The sequence below is a fragment of the Lithobates pipiens genome, unplaced genomic scaffold (assembly GCF_037356315.1).
Source record: "Lithobates pipiens isolate NorthernLeopardFrog02 unplaced genomic scaffold, aLitPip1_a1.2 Scaffold_19, whole genome shotgun sequence".
Taxonomy (NCBI): domain Eukaryota; kingdom Metazoa; phylum Chordata; class Amphibia; order Anura; family Ranidae; genus Lithobates; species Lithobates pipiens.
In genome coordinates, this window is record NW_027507764.1 from 597609601 (window position 1) to 597633430 (window position 23830).

A 23830-nucleotide genomic window follows, 5' to 3' on the forward strand; every position below is an offset into this window, starting at 1 on the left:
TGGAGGGGTGAATGGAGGGATGGAGGGGTGAATGGAGAGATGGAGGGGTGAATGGAGGGATGGAGGGGTGAATGGAGGGGTGAATGGAGGGATGGAGGGGTGAATGGAGAGATGGGGGGGTGAATGGAGAGATGGAGGGGTGAATGGAGAGATGGAGGGGTGAATGGAGGGAATGGAGGGAGAATGGAGGGATGGGGGGGTGAATGGAGAGATGGGGGGGGGGGGGGGTGAATGGAAGGATGGAGGGGTGAATGGAGGGGTGAAGGGGTGAATGGAGGGTTGAATGGAGAGATGGGGGGGTGAATGGAGGGATGGAGGGGTGAATGGAGGGGTGAAGGGGTGAATGGAGGGATGGAGGGGTGAATGGAGAGATGGGGGGTGAATGGAGGGGTGAATGGAGGGGTGAACGGGTGAATGGAGGGGTGAATGGGGGGGTGGAGGGGTGAATGGAGAGATGGAGGGGTGAATGGAGGGGTGAAGGGGTGAATGGAGGGGTGAATGGAGGGATGGAGGGGTGAATGGAGGGATGAATGGAGGGATGGAGGGTGAATGGAGGGGTGAATGGAGGGGGAGGAGTGAATGGAGAGATGGAGGGGTGAATGGAGGGATGGAGGGGTGAATGGAGAGATGGAGGGGTGAATGGAGTGATGGAGGGGTGAATGGAGGGATGGAGGGGTGAATGGAGAGATGGAGGGGTGAATGTAGAGATGGAGGGGTGAATGGAGGGATGGAGGGGTGAATGGAGGGATGGAGGGGTGAATGGAGGATGGGGGGTGAATGGAGAGATGGGGGGGGTGAATGGAAGGATGGAGGGTTGAATGGAGGGTTGAAGGGGTGAATGGAGGGTTGAATGGAGAGATGGGGGGGTGAATGGCCTAGAGGCGATTCAGTTCGCATTGTGCGCTATATAAGTATTTCATTCATTCATTCATTCAATGGAGGGATGGAGGGGTGAATGGAGGGGTGAAGGGGTGAATGGAGGGGTGAATGGAGGGATGGAGGGGTGAATGGAGAGATGGGGGGTGAATGGAGGGATGGAGGGGTGAATGGAGGGGTGAACGGGTGAATGGAGGGGTGAATGGGGGGTGGAGGGGTGAATGGAGAGATGGAGGGGTGAATGGAGGGGTGAATGGAGGGGTGAAGGGGTGAATGGAGGGGTGAATGGAGGATGGAGGGGTGAATGGAGGGATGAATGGAGGGATGGAGGGGTGAATGGAGGGGTGAAGGGGTGAATGGAGGGATGGAGGGGTGAATGGAGAGATGGGGGGGGGTGAATGGAAGGATGGAGAGGTGAATGGAGGGATGGAGCAGTGAAAGGAGCTGTAAATGGAGGGATGGAAGGGGGAATGAAGTGGTGAATGGTGGGGTGAATGGAGGGATGGAGAGGTGAATGGAGGGATGGAGGGGTGTGAATGGAGGGATGGGGGGTGAATGGAGAGATGGGGGGGTGAATGGAGGGATGGAGGGGTGATGGATGAGGGATGGAGGGGTGAATGGAGGGATGGAGGGGTGAATGGAGAGATGGGGGGTGAATGGAGGGATGGAGGGGTGAATGGAGAGATGTGGGGGTGAATGGAGGGGATGAAGGGGTGAATGGAGGGATGGAGGGGTGAATGGAGGGATGGAGGGGTGAATGGAGGATGGGGGGGTGAATGGAGGGATGGAGGGGTGAATGGAGAGATGGGGGGGGGGTGAATGGAAGGATGGAGAGGTGAATGGAGGGATGAATGGAGGGATGGAGGGGTGAATGGAGGGGTGAAGGGGTGAATGGAGGATGGAGGGGTGAATGGAGAGATGGGGGGGGGGGGTGAATGGAAGGATGGAGAGGTGAATGGAGGGATGGAGCAGTGAAAGGAGCTGTAAATGGAGGGATGGAAGGGGGAATGAAGTGGTGAATGGTGGGGTGAATGGAGGGATGGAGAGGTGAATGGAGGGATGGAGGGGTGAATGGAGGGATGGGGGGTGAATGGAGAGATGGAGGGGTGAATGGAGAGATGGAGGGGTGAATGGAAGGATGGGGGGGTGAATGGAGGGATGGAGGGGTGAATGGAGAGATGGGGGGGTGAATGGAGGGATGGAGGGGTGAATGGAGGGGTGAATGGAGGGATGGGGGGGTGAATGGAGGGATGGAGGGGTGAATGGAGGGATGGAGGGGTGAATGGAGGGATGGGGGGGTGAATGGAGGGATGGAGGGGTGAATGGAGAGATGGGGGGTGAATGGAGGGATGGAGGGGTGAATGGAGAGATGGAGGGGTGAATGGAGAGATGGAGGGGTGAATGGAAGGATGGGGGGGTGAATGGAGGGATGGAGGGGTGAATGGAGGGATGGAGGGGTGAATGGAGGGATGGGGGGGGGGTGAATGGAGGGATGGAGGGTGAATGGAGAGATGGGGGGTGAATGGAGGGATGGAGGGGTGAATGGAGAGATGGAGGGGTGAATGGAGAGATGGAGAGGTGAATGGAGGGATGGAGGGGTGAATGGAGGGATGGAGGGGTGAATGGAAGGATGGGGGGTGAATGGAGGGATGGAGGGGTGAATGGAGGGATGGAGGGGTGAATGGAAGGATGGGGGGTGAATGGAGGGATGGAGGGGTGAATGGAGAGATGGGGGGGTGAATGGAGGGATGGAGGGGTGAATGGAGGGGTGAATGGAGGGATGGAGGGGTGAATGGAGAGATGGAGGGGTGAATGGAGAGATGGAGGGGTGAATGGAGGGATGGGGGGTGAATGGAGGGATGGAGGGGTGAATGGAAGGATGGAGGGGTGAATGGAGGGGTGAATGGAGGGATGGAGGGGTGAATGGAGGGATGGAGGGGTGAATGGAGGGATGGAGGGGTGAATGGAGGGATGGAGGGGTGAATGGAGAGATGGGGGGGTGAATGGAGGGATGGAGGGGTGAATGGAGGGGTGAATGGAGGGATGGAGGGGTGAATGGAGGGGTGAATGGAGGGGTGAAATGGAGGGGTGAATGGAGAGATGGAGGGGTGAATGGAGGGGTGAATGGAGGGATGGAGGGGTGAATGGAGGGATGGAGGGGTGAATGGAGAGATGGAGGGGTGAATGGAGAGATGGAGGGGTGAATGGAGGGATGGAGGGGTGAATGGAGGGGTGAATGGAGGGATGGAGGGGTGAATGGAGGGGTGAATGGAGGGGTGAATGGAGGGGTGAATGGAGAGATGGAGGGGTGAATGGAGGGGTGATGGAGGGATGGAGGGGTGAATGGAGGGGTGGAGGGGTGAATGGAGAGATGGAGGGGTGAATGGAGGGGTGAATGGAGAGATGGAGGGGTGAATGGAGGGGTGAATGGAGGGATGGAGGGGTGAATGGAGGGGTGAATGGAGGGATGGAGGGGTGAATGGAGGGGTGGAGGGGTGAATGGAGAGATGGAGGGGTGAATGGAGGGGTGAATGGAGGGATGGAGGGGTGAATGGAGGGGTGGAGGGGTGAATGGAGAGATGGAGGGGTGAATGGAGGGGTGAATGGAGGGATGGAGGGGTGAATGGAGGGGTGAATGGAGGGATGGAGGGGTGAATGGAGGGGTGGAGGGGTGAATGGAGAGATGGAGGGGTGAATGGAGGGTGATGGAGGGATGGAGGGGTGAATGGAGGGGTGGAGGGGTGAATGGAGAGATGGAGGGGTGAATGGAGGGGTGAATGGAGAGATGGAGGGGTGAATGGAGGGGTGGTCGGGTGAATATAATATGACATTGTCTGCCTGTAGTATTCAGCGAGAGGAAGGTATTTGATTGGCTGATTTGTACATTTGCCCCCTGATAACGAAACGATCTTCTATAATTTTATTGGTCGGTTTGTTATAACAGAGAGAGAAATTCTCATTTCATAAAAGTTATAATTGATTTGCATTTTAATGAGTGAAATAAGTATGTGAACCCCGATCAATCAGCGAGATTTCTGTCTCCCGAGGTTCTTCTATACGGGTAACAAGCTGAGATTAGGAGCACTCGTCTCTCTTATGCCCCATACACACTATCAGATTTTCTGCTGAGTTTTTCCTTCAGGTTTACCAAATCCATGTAGTGGAGGGTCGGCCTGATTACATTCACATTGAATCTCCCGAGGTGTGACATCATATTGTGACATCATATTGTGGTTTTGGAAAATCTGAAGGAAAAACTCAGCAGAAAAACTGATAGTGTGTATGGGGCTTTAATGGGAGTGCTCCTAATCTCAGCTTGTTACCTGTATATAAGACTCCTGTCCACAGAATCGATCAGATTCCAATCTCTCCACCATGGCCAAGACCAAAGATCTGTCCAAGGATGTCGGGGAGAAGATTGGAGACCTACACAAGGCTGGAATGGGCTACAAGACCATCGCCAAGCAGCTTGGTGAGAGGAGACAACAGATGGTGGGATTATTATTCACAAATGGAAGAAACACAAAATAACGATCAATCTCCTCCGTCTGGGGCTCCATGGAAGATCTCACCTCGTGGAGGATCAATGATCAGGAGAACGGTGAGGAATCCGCCCAGAACTACACCGGAGGATCTTCTCCATCATCTCAGCTGGGACCATAGTCACCAAGAGAACAATCGGGAACACACTACACCGTGAGGGACTGAAATCCTACAGCCCCCGCAAGGTCCCCCCGCTCAGGAAATCACATGTACAGGTCCCCCCCGCTCAAGAAATCACATGTACAGGTCCCCCGCTCAGGAAATCACATGTACAGATCCCCCGCTCAGGAAATCACATGTACAGGTCCCCCCCGCTCAGGAAATCACATGTACAGGTCCCTCCGCTCAGGAAATCACATGTACAGGTCCCCCCCGCTCAGGAAATCACATGTACAGGTCCCCCCGCTCAGGAAATCACATGTACAGCTCCCCCGCTCAGGAAATCACATGTACAGATCCCCCGCTCAGGAAATCACATGTACAGGTCCCCCCCCCCGCTCAGGAAATCACATGTACAGGTCCCCCCCGCTCAGGAAATCACATATACCAATCCCCCCGCTCAGGAAATCACATGTACAGGTCCCCCCGCTCAGGAAATCACATGTACAGGTCCCCCCGCTCAGGAAATCACATGTACAGATCCCCCGCTCAGGAAATCACATGTACAGGTCCCCCCCCCGCTCAGGAAATCACATGTACAGGTCCCCCCCGCTCAGGAAATCACATATACCAATCCCCCCGCTCAGGAAATCACATGTACAGGTCCCCCGCTCAGGAAATCACATGTACAGATCCCCCGCTCAGGAAATCACATGTACAGGTCCCCCCCTCCGCTCAGGAAATCACATGTACAGGTCCCCCCCGCTCAGGAAATCACATGTACAGGTCCCCCCGCTCAGGAAATCACATGTACAGGTCCCCCCGCTCAGGAAATCACATGTACAGGTCCCCCCGCTCAGGAAATCACATGTACAGGTCCGTCTGAAGATCACTAATGAACATCGAATGATTCCGAGGAGAACGGGGGGAAGTGTTGGGGGTCAGAGGAGACCGAAATCCAGATCTTTGGCATCAACTCACCGTGTTTGGAAGAGAAGGAATGATGACCCCAAGAACACCATCCCCCACCGTCATACATGGAGGACCTATGACCCCAAGAACACCATCCCCCACCGTCATACATGGAGGACCTTTGACCCCAAGAACACCATCCCCCACCGTCATACATGGAGGACCTATGACCCCAAGAACACCATCCCCCACCGTCATACATGGAGGACCTATGACCCCAAGAACACCATCCCCCACCGTCATACATAGAGGACCTTTGACCCCAAGAACACCATCCCCCACCGTCATACATGGAGGACCTATGACCCCAAGAACACCATCCCCACCGTCATACATGGAGGACCTATGACCCCAAGAACACCATCCCCCACCGTCATACATGGAGGACCTATGACCCCAAGAACACCATCCCCCACCGTCATACATAGAGGACCTTTGACCCCAAGAACACCATCCCCCACCGTCATACATGGAGGACCTATGACCCCAAGAACACCATCCCCCACCGTCATACATAGAGGACCTTTGACCCCAAGAACACCATCCCCCACCGTCATACATAGAGGACCTTTGACCCCAAGAACACCATCCCTCACCGTCATACATGGAGGACCTATGACCCCAAGAACACCATCCCCCACCGTCATACATGGAGGACCTATGACCCCAAGAACACCATCCCCCACCGTCATACATAGAGGACCTTTGACCCCAAGAACACCATCCCCCACCGTCATACATGGAGGACCTATGACCCCAAGAACACCATCCCCACCGTCATACATGGAGGACCTATGACCCCAAGAACACCATCCCCCACCGTCATACATGGAGGACCTATGACCCCAAGAACACCATCCCCCACCGTCATACATAGAGGACCTTTGACCCCAAGAACACCATCCCCCACCGTCATACATGGAGGACCTATGACCCCAAGAACACCATCCCCCACCGTCATACATAGAGGACCTTTGACCCCAAGAACACCATCCCCCACCGTCATACATAGAGGACCTTTGACCCCAAGAACACCATCCCTCACCGTCATACATGGAGGATCTATGACCCCAAGAACACCATCCCCACCGTCATACATGGAGGACCTATGACCCCAAGAACACCATCCCCCACCGTCATACATAGAGGACCTTTGACCCCAAGAACACCATCCCCCACCGTCATACATAGAGGACCTTTGACCCCAAGAACACCATCCCTCACCGTCATACATGGAGGATCTATGACCCCAAGAACACCATCCCCACCGTCATACATGGAGATCCTATGACCCCGAAAACACCATCCCCACCGTCATACATAGAGGACCTATGACCCCAAGAACACCATCCCCCACCGTCATACATAGAGGACCTTTGACCCCAAGAACACCATCCCCCACCGTCATACATGGAGATCCTATGACCCCGAAAACACCATCCCCACCGTCATACATAGAGGACCTTTGACCCCAAGAACACCATCCCTCACCGTCATACATGGAGGATCTATGACCCCAAGAACACCATCCCCACCGTCAAACATGGAGATCCTATGACCCCAAGAACACCATCCCTCACCGTCATACATGGAGGATCTATGACCCCAAGAATACCATCCCCACCGTCATACATGGAGATCCTATGACCCCGAAAACACCATCCCCACCATCATACATAGAGGACCTTTGACCCCAAGAACACCATCCCCCACCGTCATACATAGAGGACCTTTGACCCCAAGAACACCATCCCTCACCGTCATACATGGAGGATCTATGACCCCAAGAACACCATCCCCACCGTCATACATGGAGATCCTATGACCCCGAAAACACCATACCCCACCATCATACATAGAGGACCTTTGACCCCAAGAACACCATCCCCCACCGTCATACATGGAGGTCCTATGACCCCAAGAACACCATCCCTCACCGTCATACATGGAGGATCTATGACCCCAAGAATACCATCCCCACCGTCATACATGGAGATCCTATGACCCCGAAAACACCATCCCCACCGTCATACATAGAGGACCTATGACCCCAAGAACACCATCCCCCACCATCATACATGGAGGTCCTATGACCCCGAAAACACCATCCCCACCGTCATACATAGAGGACCTATGACCCCAAGAACACCATCCCCCACCGTCATACATGGAGGTCCTATGACCCCAAGAACACCATCCCCCACCGTCATACATGGAGGTCCTATGACCCCAAGAACACCATCCCCCACCGTCATACATAGAGGACCTATGACCCCAAGAACACCATCCCCCACCTTCATACATGGGGGACCTATGACCCCAAGAACACTATCCCCCACCTTCATACATGGGGGACCTATGACCCCAAGAACACCATCCCCCACCTTCATACATGGGGGACCTATGACCCCAAGAACACCATCCCCCACCGTCATACATGGAGGACCTCTGACCCCAAGAACACCATCCCCCACCTTCATACATGGAGGACCTATGACCCCAAGAACACCATCCCCCACCGTCATACATGGAGGACCTATGACCCCAAGAACACCATCCCCCACCGTCATACATGGAGGACCTATGACCCCAAGAACACCATCCCCCACCGTCATACATAGAGGACCTATGACCCCAAGAACACCATCCCCCACCGTCATACATGGAGGACCTATGACCCCAAGAACACCATCCCCCACCGTCATACATAGAGGACCTTTGACCCCAAGAACACCATCCCTCACCGTCATACATGGAGGATCTATGACCCCAAGAACACCATCCCCACCGTCATACATGGAGATCCTATGACCCCGAAAACACCATCCCCACCGTCATACATAGAGGACCTATGACCCCAAGAACACCACCCCCCACCGTCATACATGGAGGTCCTATGACCCCAAGAACACCATCCCTCACCGTCATACATGGAGGACCTATGACCCCAAGAACACCATCCCCCACCGTCATACATAGAGGACCTATGACCCCAAGAACACCATCCCCCACCGTCATACATGGAGGACCTATGACCCCAAGAACACCATCCCCCACCGTCATACATAGAGGACCTTTGACCCCAAGAACACCATCCCTCACCGTCATACATGGAGGATCTATGACCCCAAGAACACCATCCCCACCGTCATACATGGAGATCCTATGACCCCGAAAACACCATCCCCACCGTCATACATAGAGGACCTATGACCCCAAGAACCCCACCCCCCACCGTCATACATGGAGGTCCTATGACCCCGAAAACACCATCCCCACCGTCATACATAGAGGACCTATGACCCCAAGAACACCATCCCCTACCGTCATACATGGAGGTCCTATGACCCCAAGAACACCATCCCCCACCGTCATACATGGAGGACCTATGACCCCAAGAACACCATCCCCACCGTCATACATGGATGACCTATGACCCCAAGAACACCATCTCCCACCTTCATACATGGAGGACCTATGACCCCAAGAACACCATCCCCCACCGTCATACATGGAGGACCTATGACCCCAAGAACACCATCCCCCACCGTCATACATGGAGGACCTATGACCCCAAGAACACCATCCCCCACCGTCATACATAGAGGACCTATGACCCCAAGAACACCATCCCCCACCGTCATACATGGAGGACCTATGACCCCAAGAACACCATCCCCCACCGTCATACATGGAGGACCTATGACCCCAAGAACACCATCCCCCACCGTCATACATGGAGGACCTATGACCCCAAGAACACCATCCCCCACCGTCATACATAGAGGACCTTTGACCCCAAGAACACCATCCCCCACCGTCATACATGGAGGACCTATGACCCCAAGAACACCATCCCCCACCGTCATACATAGAGGACCTTTGACCCCAAGAACACCATCCCTCACCGTCATACATGGAGGACCTATGACCCCAAGAACACCATCCCCACCGTCATACATGGAGGTCCTATGACCCCAAGAACACCATCCCCCACCATCATACATGGAGGTCCTATGACCCCAAGAACACCATCCTCCACCGTCATACATGGAGGATCTATGACCCCAAGAACACCATCCCCACCGTCATACATGGAGTACCTATGACCCCAAGAACACCATCCCCACCGTCATACATAGAGGACCTATGACCCCAAGAACACCATCCCCCACTGTCATACATGGAGATCCTATGACCCCGAAAACACCATCCCCACCGTCATACATAGAGGACCTATGACCCCAAGAACACCACCCCCCACCGTCATACATGGAGGTCCTATGACCCCAAGAACACCATCCCCCACCGTCATACATGGAGGACCTATGACCCCAAGAACACCATCCCCACCGTCATACATAGAGGTCCTATGACCCCAAGAACACCATCCCCACCGTCATACATAGAGGACCTATGACCCCAAGAACACTATCCCCCACCTTCATACATGGGGGACCTATGACCCCAAGAACACCATCCCCCACCGTCATACATGGAGGATCTATGACCCCAAGAACACCATCCCCCACCATCATACATGGAGGACCTCTGACCCCAAGAACACCATCCCCCACCTTCATACATGGGGGACCTATGACCCCAAGAACACCATCCCCCACCATCATACATGGAGGACCTATGACCCCAAGAACACCATCCCCCACCGTCATACATGGAGGATCTATGACCCCAAGAACACCATCCCCCACCATCATACATGGGGGACCTATGACCCCAAGAACACCATCCCCCACCGTCATACATGGAGGATCTATGACCCCAAGAACACCATCCCCCACCATCATACATGGAGGACCTATGACCCCAAGAACACCATCCCCCACCATCATACATGGAGGTCCTATGACCCCAAGAACACCATCCCCCACCGTCATACATGGAGGACCTATGACCCCAAGAACACCATCCCCCACCGTCATACATGGATGACCTATGACCCCAAGAACACCATCCCCCACCTTCATACATGGGGGACCTATGACCTCAAGAACACCATCCCCCACATTCATACATGGAGGATCTATAACCCCAAGAACACCATCCCCCACCGTCATACATAGAGGACCTATGACCCCAAGAACACCATCCCCACCGTCATACATGAAGGACCTATGACCCAGAGAACACCATCCCCCACCGTCATACATGGATGACCTATGACCCCGAGAACACCATCCCCCACCGTCATACATAGAGGACCTATGACCCCAAGAACACCATCCCCCACGTCATACATGCAGGTCCTATGACCCCAAGAAACACCATCCCCACCGTCATACATGGAGGACCTATGACCCCAAGAACACCATCCCCCACTGTCATACATGGAGGACCTATGACCTCAAGAACACCATCCCCCACCATCATACATGGAGGACCTGTGACCCCAAGAACACCATCCCCACCGTCATACATGAAGGACCTATGACCCAGAGAACACCATCCCCCACCGTCATACATGGAGGACCTATGACCCCAAGAACACCATCCCCCACTGTCATACATGGAGGACCTATGACCCCAAGAACACCATCCCCCACCGTCATACATGGAGGACCTATGACCCCAAGAACACCACCACCCACCGTCATACATGGAGGTCCTATGACCCCAAGAACACCATCCCCCACCGTCATACATGGAGGATCTATGACCCCAAGAACACCATCCCCCACCATCATACATGGAGGTCCTATGACCCCAAGAACACCATACCCCACCATCATACATGGAGGACCTATGACCCCAAGAACACCACCACCCACCGTCAAACATGGAGGTCCTATGACCCCAAGAACACCATCCCCCACCGTCATACATGGAGGACCTATGACCCCAAGAACACCATCCCCCACCGTCATACATGGATGACCTATGACCCCAAGAACACCATCCCCCACCTTCATACATGGAGGACCTATGACCCCAAGAACACCACCACCCACCGTCATACATGGAGGTCCTATGACCCCAAGAACACCATCCCCCACCGTCATACATGGAGGATCTATGACCCCAAGAACACCATCCCCCACCATCATACATGGAGGTCCTATGACCCCAAGAACACCATACCCCACCATCATACATGGAGGACCTATGACCCCAAGAACACCACCACCCACCGTCAAACATGGAGGTCCTATGACCCCAGGAACACCATCCCCCACCGTCATACATGGAGGACCTATGACCCCAAGAACACCATCCCCCACCGTCATACATGGATGACCTATGACCTCAAGAACACCATCCCCCACATTCATACATGGAGGATCTATAACCCCAAGAACACCATCCCCCACCGTCATACATGGAGGTCCTATGACCTCAAGAAACACCATCCCCCACCATCATACATGGAGGACCTATGACCCCAAGAACACCATCCCCCACCGTCATACATGGAGGACCTATGACCCCAAGAACACCATCCCCCACCGTCATACATGGAGGACCTATGACCCCAAGAACACCATCCCCCACCGTCATACATGGAGGACCTATGACCCCAAGAACACCATCCCCCACCGTCATACATGGAGGACCTATGACCCCAAGAACACCATCCCCCACCGTCATACATGGAGGACCTATGACCCCAAGAACACCATCCCCCACCGTCATACATGGAGGACCTATGACCCCAAGAACACCATCCCCCACCGTCAAACATGGAGGACCTTTGACCCCAAGAACACCATCCCCCACCGTCATACATAGAGGACCTTTGACCCCAAGAACACCATCCCCCACCGTCATACATGGAGGACCTATGACCCCAAGAACACCATCCCCCACCGTCATACATAGAGGACCTTTGACCCCAGGAACACCATCCCTCACCGTCATACATGGAGGACCTATGACCCCAAGAACACCATCCCCCACCGTCATACATGGAGGTCCTATGACCCCAAGAACACCATCCCCCACCATCATACATGGAGGTCCTATGACCCCAAGAACACCATCCTCCACCGTCATACATGGAGGATCTATGACCCCAAGAACACCATCCCCACCGTCATACATGGAGTACCTATGACCCCAAGAACACCATCCCCACCGTCATACATAGAGGACCTATGACCCCAAGAACACCATCCCCCACTGTCATACATGGAGATCCTATGACCCCGAAAACACCATCCCCACCGTCATACATGGAGGACCTATGACCCCAAGAACACCACCCCCCACCGTCATACATGGAGGTCCTATGACCCCAAGAACACCATCCCCCACCGTCATACATGGAGGACCTATGACCCCAAGAACACCATCCCCACCGTCATACATAGAGGTCCTATGACCCCAAGAACCCCATCCCCACCGTCATACATAGAGGACCTATGACCCCAAGAACACCATCCACCACCTTCATACATGGGGGACCTATGACCCCAAGAACACTATCCCCCACCATCATACATGGGGGACCTATGACCCCAAGAACACCATCCCCACCATCATACATGGGGGACCTATGACCCCAAGAACACCATCCCCCACCGTCATACATGGAGGACCTCTGACCCCAAGAACACCATCCCCCACCTTCATACATGGAGGACCTATGACCCCAAGAACACCATCCCCCACCGTCATACATGGAGGACCTATGACCCCAAGAACACCATCCCCCACCGTCATACATGGAGGACCTATGACCCCAAGAACACCATCCCCCACCGTCATACATAGAGGACCTATGACCCCAAGAACACCATCCCCCACCGTCATACATGGAGGACCTATGACCCCAAGAACACCATCCCCCACCGTCATACATGGAGGACCTATGACCCCAAGAACACCATCCCCCACCGTCATACATGGAGGACCTATGACCCCAAGAACACCATCCCCCATCGTCATACATAGAGGACCTTTGACCCAAAGAACACCATCCCCCACCGTCATACATGGAGGACCTATGACCCCAAGAACACCATCCCCACCGTCATACATGGAGGTCCTATGACCCCAAGAACACCATCCCCCACCGTCATACATGGAGGACCTATGACCCCAAGAACACCATCCCCACCGTCATACATGGAGGTCCTATGACCCCAAGAACACCATCCCCCACCGTCATACATAGAGGACCTTTGACCCCAAGAACACCATCCCTCACCGTCATACATGGAGGACCTATGACCCCAAGAACACTATCCCCCACCGTCATACATGGAGGACCTATGACCCCAAGAACACCATCCCCCACCGTCATACATGGAGGACCTATGACCCCAAGAACACCATCCCCCACCGTCATACATGGAGGTCCTATGACCCCAAGACCACCATCCCCCACCGTCATACATGATGGTTCTATGACCCCAAGAACACCACCCCCCACCGTCATACAAGGAGGACCTTTGACCTCAAGAACACCATCCCCCACCGTCATACATGGAGGACGTATGACCCCAAGAACACCATCCCCCACATTCATACATGGATGAACTATGACCCCAAGAACACCATCCCCCACCGTCATACATGGAGGTCATATGACCCCAAGAAAACCATCCCCCACCATCATACATGGGAGTCATATGACCCCAAGAAAACCATCCCCCACCATCATACATGGAGGACCTATGACCCCAAGAAACGCCATACCCCACTGTCATACATGAAGGTCCTATGACCCCAAGAGCATCATCTCTCACCTTCATTCATGGAGGTCCTATGACCCCAAGAACACCATCCCCCACCGTCATACACGGAGGACCTATGACCCCAAGAACACCATCCCCCACCATCATACATGGAGGTCCTATGACCCCAAGAACACCATCCCCCACCATCTTACATGGAGGACCTATGACCCCAAGAACACCATCCCCCACCATCATACATGGAGGTCCTATGACCCCAAGAACACCATCCCCAATGTCATACATGGAGGACCTATGACCCCAAGAAACACCATACCCCACTGTCATACATGGTGGTCCTATGACCCCAAGAACACCACCCCCCACCTTCATACAAGCAGGACCTATGACCCCAAGAACACCATCCCCCACCGTCATACATGGAGGACGTATGACCCCAAGAACACCATCCCCCACCGTCATACATGGAGGACGTATGACCCCAAGAACACCATCCCCCACATTCATACATGGATGAACTATGACCCCAAGAACACCATCCCCCACCGTCATACATGGAGGTCATATGACCCCAAGAAAACCATCCCCCACCATCATACATGGGAGTCATATGACCCCAAGAAAACCATCCCCCACCATCATACATGGAGGACCTATGACCCCAAGAAACGCCATACCCCACTGTCATACATGAAGGTCCTATGACCCCAAGAGCATCATCTCTCACCTTCATTCATGGAGGTCCTATGACCCCAAGAACACCATCCCCCACCGTCATACACGGAGGACCTATGACCCCAAGAACACCATCCCCCACCATCATACATGGAGGTCCTATGACCCCAAGAACACCATCCCCCACCATCTTACATGGAGGACCTATGACCCCAAGAACACCATCCCCCACCATCATACATGGAGGTCCTATGACCCCAAGAACACCATCCCCAATGTCATACATGGAGGACCTATGACCCCAAGAAACACCATACCCCACTGTCATACATGGTGGTCCTATGACCCCAAGAACACCACCCCCCACCTTCATACAAGCAGGACCTATGACCCCAAGAACACCATCCCCCACCATCATACATGGAGGACCTGTGACCCCAAGAACACCATCCCCCACCGTCATACATGGAGGACCTATGACCCCAAGAAAACCATCCCCCACCGTCATACATGGAGGACCTGTGACCCCAAGAACACCATCCCCCACCGTCATACATGGAGGACCTATGACCCCAAGAAACGCCATACCCCACTGTCATACATGAAGGTCCTATGACCCCAAGAGCATCATCTCTCACCTTCATTCATGGAGGTCCTATGACCCCAAGAACACCATCCCCCACCATCATACATGGAGGTCCTATGACCCCAAGAACACCATCCCCCACCATCTTACATGGAGGACCTATGACCCCAAGAACACCATCCCCCACCATCATACATGGAGGTCCTATGACCCCAAGAACACCATCCCCACTGTCATACATGGAGGACCTATGACCCCAAGAAACACCATACCCCACTGTCATACATGGTGGTCCTATAACCCCAAGAACACCACCCCCCACCTTCATACAAGCAGGACCTATGACCCCAAGAACACCATCCCCCACCGTCATACATGGAGGACGTATGACCCCAAGAACACCATCCCCCACCATCATACATGGAGGACCTGTGACCCCAAGAACACCACCCCCCACCTTCATACAAGCAGGACCTATGACCCCAAGAACATCATCCCCCACCGTCATACATGGAGGACCTATGACCCCAAGAAAACCATCCCCCACCATCATACATGGAGGACCTGTGACCCCAAGAACACCATCCCCCACCGTCATACATGGAGGTCATATGACCCCAAGAACACCATCCCCCCACTGTCATACATGGAGGTCCTATGACCCCAAGAAACGCCATACCCCACCTTCATACATGGAGGACCTATGACCCCAAGAACACCATCCCCCACCATCTTACATGGAGGACCTATGACCCCAAGAACACCATCCCCCACCATCTTACATGGAGGACCTATGACCCCAAGAACACCATCCCCCACCATCATACATGGAGGTCCTATGACCCCAAGAACACCATCCCCACTGTCATACATGGAGGACCTATGACCCCAAGAAACACCATACCCCACTGTCATACATGGTGGTCCTATGACCCCAAGAACATCATCTCTCACCTTCATTCATGGAGGTCCTATGACCCCAAGAACACCATCCCCCACCATCTTACATGGAGGACCTATGACCCCAAGAACACCATCCCCCACCATCTTACATGGAGGACCTATGACCCCAAGAACACCATCCCCCACCATCATACATGGAGGTCCTATGACCCCAAGAACACCATCCCCACTGTCATACATGGAGGACCTATGACCCCAAGAAACACCATACCCCACTGTCATACATGGTGGTCCTATGACCCCAAGAACACCACCCCCCACCTTCATACAAGCAGGACCTATGACCCCAAGAACACCATCCCCCACCGTCATACATGGAGGACGTATGACCCCAAGAACACCATCCCCCACATTCATACATGGATGAACTATGACCCCAATAACACCATCCCCCACCGTCATACATGGAGGTCATATGACCCCAAGAAAACCATCCCCCACCATCATACATGGGAGTCATATGACCCCAAGAAAACCATCCCCCACCATCATACATGGAGGACCTGTGACCCCAAGAACACCATCCCCCACCGTCATACATGGAGGTCATATGACCCCAAGAACACCATCCCCCACTGTCATACATGGAGGTCCTATGACCCCAAGAACCCCATCCCCCACCTTCATACATGGAGAACCTATGACCCCAAGAACACCATCCCCCACTGTCATACATGGAGGACCTATGACCCCAAGAAACGCCATACCCCACTGTCATACATGGTGGTCCTATGACCCCAAGAACATCATCTCTCACCTTCATTCATGGAGGTCCTATGACCCCAAGAACACCATCCCCCACCGTCATACATGGAGGACCTATGACCCCAAGAACACCATCCCCCACCATCATACATGGAGGACCTATGACCCCAAGAAAACCATCCCCACTGTCATACATGGAGGTCCTATGACCCCAAGAACATCATCTCTCACCTTCATTCATGGAGGTCCTATGACCCCAAGAACACCACCCCCCACCATCTTACATGGAGGACCTATGACCCCAAGAACACCATCCCCCACCATCATACATGGAGGTCCTATGACCCCAAGAACACCATCCCCCACTGTCATACATGGAGGTCCTATGACCCCAAGAACACCATCCGCCACTGTCATACATGAAGTTTCTATGACCCCAAGAACCCCATCCCCCCACCGTCATACATGTAGGTCCTATGACCCCAAGAACACCATCCCCCACCGTCATACATGGATGACCTATGACCCCAAAAACACCACCACCCACCGTCATACATGGAGGTCCTATGACCCCAAGAACACCATACCCCACCATCATACATGGAGGTCCTATGACCCCAAGAACGCCATCCCCCACCGTCATACATGAAGGTCCTATGACCCCAAGAACACCATCCCCCACCGTCTTACATGGAGGTCCTATGACCCCAAGAACACCATCCCCCACCATCTTACATGGACGACCTATGACCCCAAGAACCCCATCCCCCACCGTCATACATGGAGGACGTATGACCCCAAGAACACCATCCCCCACATTCATACATGGATGAACTATGACCCCAAGAACACCTTCCCCCACCGTCATACATGGAGGTCATATGACCCCAAGAAAACCATCCCCCACCATCATACATGGAGGACCTATGACCCCAAGAACACCATCCCCCACCATCATACATGGGAGTCATATGACCCCAAGAAAACCATCCCCCACCATCATACATGGAGGACCTATGACCCCAAGAACACCATCCCCCACCGTCATACATGGAGGTCCTATGACCCCAAGAACACCATCCCCCACCTTCATACATGGAGGACCTATGACCCCAAGAACACCACCCCCCACTGTCATACATGGAGGTCCTATGACCCCAAGAACACCATCCCCCACCTTCATACATGGAGGACCTATGACCCCAAGAACACCATCCCCCACCGTCATACATGGAGGACCTATGACCCCAAGAACACCATCCCCCACCATCATACATGGAGGACCTATGACCCCAAGAACACCATCCCCCACCGTCATACATGGAGGTCATATGACCCCAAGAACACCATCCCCCACTGTCATACATGGAGGTCCTATGACCCCAAGAACACCATCCCCCACCTTCATACATGGAGGACCTATGACCCCAAGAACACCATCCCCCACCGTCATACATGGAGGTCCTATGACCCCAAGAACACCATCCCCCACCTTCATACATGGAGGACCTATGACCCCAAGAACACCATCCCCCACCTTCATACATGGAGGACCTATGACCCCAAGAACACCATCCCCCACCATCATACATGGAGGTCCTATGACCCCAAGAACACCATCCCCACTGTCATATATGGAGGTCCTATGACCCCAAGAACACCATCCCCCACTGTCATACATGGAGGACCTATGACCCCAAGAAACACCATCCCCCACCGTCATACATGGAGGACCTATGACCCCAAGAACACCACCCCCCACTGTCATACATGGTGGTCCTATGACCCCAAGAACATCATCTCTCACCTTCATTCATGGAGGTCCTATGACCCCAAGAACACCACCCCCCACCATCTTACATGGAGGACCTATGACCCCAAGAACACCACCCCCCACCGTTATACATGGAGGACCTTTGACCCCAAGAACATCATCTCTCACCTTCATTCATGGAGGTCCTATGACCCCAAGAACACCACCCCCCACCATCTTTCATGGAGGACCTATGACCCCAAGAACACCACCCCCCACCGTTATACATGGTGGTCCTATGACCCCAAGAACATCATCTCTCACCTTCATTCATGGAGGTCCTATGACCCCAAGAACACCACCCCCCACAATCTTACATGGAGGACCTATGACCCCAAGAACACCATCCCCCACCGTCATACATGATCGTTCTATGACCCCAAGAACACCACCCCCCACCGTCATACATGGTGGTCCTATGACCCCAAGAACACCACCCCCCACCGTCATACATGGTGGTCCTATGACCCCAAGAACACCACCCCCCACCGTTATACATGGTGGTCCTATGACCCCAAGAACATCATCTCTCACCTTCATACATGGAGGTCCTATGACCCCAAGAACACCACCCCCCACCATCTTACATGGAGGACCTATGACCCCAAGAACACCACCCCCCACCGTCATACAAGGAGGACCTATGACCCCAAGAACAACTTTCCCCACCTTCATACATGGAGGTCCTATGACCCCAAGAACACCACCCCCCACCATCTTACATGGAGGACCTATGACCCCAAGAACACCACCCCCCACCATCATACATGGAGGTACTATGACCCCAAGAACACCATCCCCACCGTCATACAAGGAGGACCTATGACCCCAAGAACACCATCCCCCACATTCATACATGGATGAACTATGACCCCAAGAACACCATCCCCCACCGTCACACATGAAGGTGGAAACATAATGCTTAGGGGGGTTTTTCTGCTAAGGGGACAGGACAACTTCACCTCATCAAAGTGACGATGGACGGGGCCATGTACCATCAAATCTTGGGTGAGAACCTCCTTCCCTCAGCCAGAACATTGAAGGTGGGTCAAGGATGGGTCTTCCAACATGACAATGACCCAAAACACACGGCCAAGGCAACAAAGGAGTGGCTCATGAAGAAGCATATTGAGGTCCTGGAGTGGCCTAGCCAGTCTCCAGACCTTAATCTCATAGAAAATCTGTGGAGGGAGCTGAAGGTTCGTGTCACCAAACGTCATCCTGGAAACCTTCATGACTTGGAGGATCTGCAAAGAGGACAAAATCCCTCCTGAGATGTGCGAATCTGGAGGCCAACTCCAAGAAACCTCTGACCTCTGTGATGACCAACAAGGGTTTCTCCACCAGCTACGAAGTCATGTTCTGTGAAGGGTTCACATACTTATTCCACTCCTTAAAATGCAAATTTATAACTTTTATGAAAATAGTTTTTCTCTCATTGTTATACTAAACCGACCAATAAAATTATAGACAATCGTTTCTTTGTCACAAAATCAGCAGAGCAAGACTTTCCCCTCATTGTGCACTGACATCATAATACACTGACACCATAATACACTGACACCGTAATACACTGACACAATAATACACTGACATCATAATACACTGACACCATAATACACTGACACCGTAATACACTGACACCATAATACACTGACAACATAATACACTGACATCATAATACACTGACACCATAATACACTGACATCATAATACACTGATACCATAATACACTGACACCGTAATACACTGACACCATAATACACTGACACCGTAATACACTGACATCATAATACACTGACGCCGTAATACACTGACACCGTAATACACTGACGCCGTAATACACTGACACCGTAATACACTGACACCGTAATACACTGACACCGTAATACACTGACACCGTAATACACTGACACCGTAATACACTGACACAATAATACACTGACATCATAATACACTGACATCATAATACACTGACACCATAATACACTGACACTATAATACACTGACACCGTAATACACTGACACCGTAATACACTGACACAATAATACACTGACATCATAATACACTGACAACATAATACACTGACATCATAATACACTGACACCATAATACACTGACACAATAATACACTGACACCATAATACACTGACACAATAATACACTGACATCATAATACACTGACATCATAATACACTGACACCATAATACACTGACATCATAATACACTGATACCATAATACACTGACACCGTAATACACTGACACCATAATACACTGACACCGTAATACACTGACATCATAATACACTGACGCCGTAATACACTGACACCGTAATACACTGACGCCGTAATACACTGACACCGTAATACACTGACACCGTAATACACTGACACCGTAATACACTGACACAATAATACACTGACATCATAATACACTGACATCATAATACACTGACACCATAATACACTGACACTATAATACACTGACACCGTAATACACTGACATCATAATACACTGACACAATAATACACTGACATCATAATACACTGACAACATAATACACTGACATCATAATACACTGACACCATAATACACTGACACCATAATACACTGACACAATAATACACTGACATCATAATACACTGACATCATAATACACTGACACCATAATACACTGACATCATAATACACTGACATCATAATACACTGACACCATAATACACTGACACAATAATACACTGACATCATAATACACTGACATCATAATACACTGACACAATAATACACTGACACCATAATACGCTGACACCATAATACGCTGACACCGTAATTCACTGAAAAACTCCACAAGTCACATTCCAGAACTAACAATAAATTCCCTCTGACAGACTCACCTCATACCGTCCAACCTCCTCACTGACTGATCCCTCACTGATCACTGACACACTGCCAGTACCTCCTCCACTGATCACTGCCCCTTCCACACAGCACTGCCCCACAGTCAACTCATCACTGCCCCTTCCACACAGCACAGTAATATCCCGTCCATGTGCACAGCACTCTCCTACATACATAGTAATGTCCTTGAAATACACAACATTGTACAACATATATATTATATCATCTCATTACAATCCGATGTATCTCCTCCTCACCATCCAACATCTGATGTATCTCCTCCTCACCATCCAACATCTGATGTATCTCCTCCTCACCATCCAACATCTGATGTATCTCCTCCTCACCATCCAACATCTGATGTATGTCCTCCTCACCATCCAACATCTGATGTATCTCCTCCTCACCATCCAACATCTGATGTATCTCCTCCTCACCATCCAACATCTGATGTATCTCCTCCTCACCATCCAACATCTGATGTATCTTCTCCTCACCATCCAACATCTGATGTATCTCCTCCTCACCATCCAACATCTGATGTATCTCCTCCTCACCATCCAACATCTGATGTATCTCCTCCTCACCATCCAACATCTGATGTATCTCCTCCTCACCATCCAACATCTGATGTATCTCCTCCTCACCATCCAACATCTGATGTATCTCCTCCTCACCATCCAACATCTGATGTATCTCCTCCTCACCATCCAACATCTGATGTATCTCCTCCTCACCATCCAACATCTGATGTATCTCCTCCTCACCATCCAACATCTGATGTATCTCCTCCTCACCATCCAACATCTGATGTATCTCCTCCTCACCATTCAACATCTGATGTATCTCCTCCTCACCATCCAACATCTGATGTATCTCCTCCTCACCATCCAACATCTGATGTATGTCCTCCTCACCATCCAACATCTGATGTATCTTCTCCTCACCATCCAACATCTGATGTATGTCCTCCTCACCATCCAACATCTGATGTATCTCCTCCTCACCATCCAACATCTGATGTATCTCCTCCTCACCATCCAACATCTGATGTATCTTCTCCTCACCATCCAACATCTGATGTGTCTCCTCCTCACCATCCAACATCTGATGTATCTCCTCCTCACCATCCAACATCTGATGTATCTCCTCCTCACCATCCAACATCTGATGTGTCTCCTCCTCACCATCCAACATCTGATGTATGTCCTCCACACCATCCAACATCTGATGTATCTCCTCCTCACCATCCAACATCTGATGTATCTCCTCCTCACCATCCAACATCTGATGTATCTCCTCCTCACCATCCAACATCTGATGTATGTCCTCCTCACCATCCAACATCTGATGTATCTCCTCCTCACCATCCAACATCTGATGTATCTCCTCCTCACCATCCAACATCTGATGTATCTCCTCCTCACCATCCAACATCTGATGTATCTCCTCCTCACCATCCAACATCTGATGTATCTCCTCCTCACCATCCAACATCTGATGTATCTCCTCCTCACCATCCAACATCTGATGTATCTCCTCCACACCATCCAACATCTGATGTATCTCCTCCTCACCATCCAACATCTGATGTATCTCCTCCTCACCATCCAACATCTGATGTATCTCCTCCTCACCATCCAACATCTGATGTATCTCCTCCTCACCATCCAACATCTGATGTATCTCCTCCACACCATCCAACATCTGATGTATCTCCTCCACCCCATCCAACATCTGATGTATCTCCTCCTCACCATCCAACATCTGATGTATCTCCTCCTCACCATCCAACATCTGATGTGTCTCCTCCTCACCATCCAACATCTGATGTATCTCCTCCTCACCATCCAACATCTGATGTATCTCCTCCTCACCATCCAACATCTGATGTATCTCCTCCTCACCATCCAACATCTGATGTATCTCCTCCTCACCATCCAACATCTGATGTATCTCCTCCTCACCATCCAACATCTGATGTATCTCCTCCTCACCATCCAACATCTGATGTATGTCCTCCTCACCATCCAACATCTA

The 23830-nt window shown here is 52.1% G+C and overlaps 1 protein-coding gene across 1 annotated transcript in view; it reads right to left on the bottom strand.

The window, feature by feature from the left end:
- The window catches only part of SLC4A2 (solute carrier family 4 member 2), a 120907-nt gene extending 99002 nt beyond the window's left edge, over positions 1 to 21905 (bottom strand). Inside the window, exon 1 of the mRNA XM_077493683.1 lies at positions 21787 to 21905. The gene's annotated coding sequence lies outside the window, so the exon portion shown is untranslated. The remainder of the gene's footprint in view (positions 1 to 21786) is intronic.
- Between the last annotated feature and the right edge of the window lie 1925 nt (positions 21906 to 23830).